The sequence below is a fragment of the Limulus polyphemus genome, unplaced genomic scaffold (assembly GCF_000517525.1).
Source record: "Limulus polyphemus unplaced genomic scaffold, Limulus_polyphemus-2.1.2 Scaffold1497, whole genome shotgun sequence".
NCBI lineage: Eukaryota > Metazoa > Arthropoda > Merostomata > Xiphosura > Limulidae > Limulus > Limulus polyphemus.
In genome coordinates this window covers 16,106-17,289 of record NW_013667107.1, presented here as the reverse complement: position 1 = coordinate 17,289, position 1,184 = coordinate 16,106, and the positions used below count along the sequence as shown (strand labels likewise).

Here is a 1,184-nt window from a genome sequence, read left to right as displayed (position 1 = left end):
GGTATTTTCGTATTTTGATGTTTTGAGCTCTTTTGTGTTTAGAACAATATATACTAATTTTCAAAGTATCAAACTGAATTTTTGTTCAATAAAAATCTTTCAAATGCGACTGTAGCTTCGTTTTTATTTTCAAAAACTTTGTCTTCAAAATAAGGGTGCATCTTATATTCCGAAAAATACATTAATTGTCTTTTTTTTAATCGGTTTAGTTATGACTGGTAACATACAATTGCCTAAATTTTCTATAACAATTTTCCACTTATTTGATTTCGTACAACGATTTGGTATTCATTTTATTCTCAGCTTTCAGTAGTAACAAGCTTTTTATCACTTTTCTTAACAGGAAAGCAAGTGTGAAAAGGGAACTGGAAGCTGAAACACAAAACGTTATTTATTATTCAGCTGATGTTGAAATTATAAGTAAAACAGGTAACACAGGTGCGTGCTATTGTGTGTGTTAAATGCGTTATTAATTTTAGACCAGCAGTTAAAATTACTTGAAGGTTTACTTTTTCAGCAAGTTTTATGTTCTGGTAAGTGTGAACAATAAATTATGTGACACCGTAGAAACAAGTTTCTTGTTGGAATCAGTTTCGTACCTATTTTTATAGTTAATTGCACACCCAAGTTTTACGTAAGATTTTGAAAATATTATTTAGTTAAGTCATGCATCGTAAAATATGGCTCACATTAGTCATGTAAACAGTTTCCTGTGTCTTTCTGTTAGATTTTTATCAGACACAATGGGTTTAGAGAGTATATTCCTAAACGATTTTAAACGGGATCCTGTTTCTTTAGCGTGTGCACTAGACTGCGTGAAGTTCAATGAAATTTGTTCCATATAAAACAGAATACATACCAATCAGCGAAAGAACCATCCCAGACGGGTTGGCTATATAGATGTGACATTAATTCTAGAACACTGAATAGTGTATGATATTTATGTGTATTTACATATTTCTGCATTTATTCGTTGCTAGTTTGTTTTGGACAGTCGTTAGTACTTTTCAAACACATTTAGTAAAAACAATAAGGCACTTAACACATTGTCACCACTCAAGTGTTGTTATCACAATCCGCTGTGTTGAAATGTGATGTAGAGTGCATGTATACAGCCATAGTTTATGACGTCACAGTTACACAGTATTCTTACATCAACGTAAAACTGATTCACGCACACCACA

The 1,184-nt window shown here is 31.9% G+C and overlaps 1 long non-coding RNA gene across 3 annotated transcripts in view; it reads left to right on the top strand.

The window, feature by feature from the left end:
• LOC111086859 overlaps positions 1-1,184 on the top strand; it is a 100,503-nt gene that overhangs the window by 83,898 nt on the left and 15,421 nt on the right. For 2 of the 3 annotated variants that reach the window (XR_002611580.1, XR_002611581.1), the window contains one exon: positions 344-438. The exons of the other annotated variant lie outside the window; for it this stretch is intronic. This is a non-coding gene — a long non-coding RNA (uncharacterized LOC111086859). The remainder of the gene's footprint in view (positions 1-343; positions 439-1,184) is intronic. 3 annotated transcript variants of the gene reach the window in all.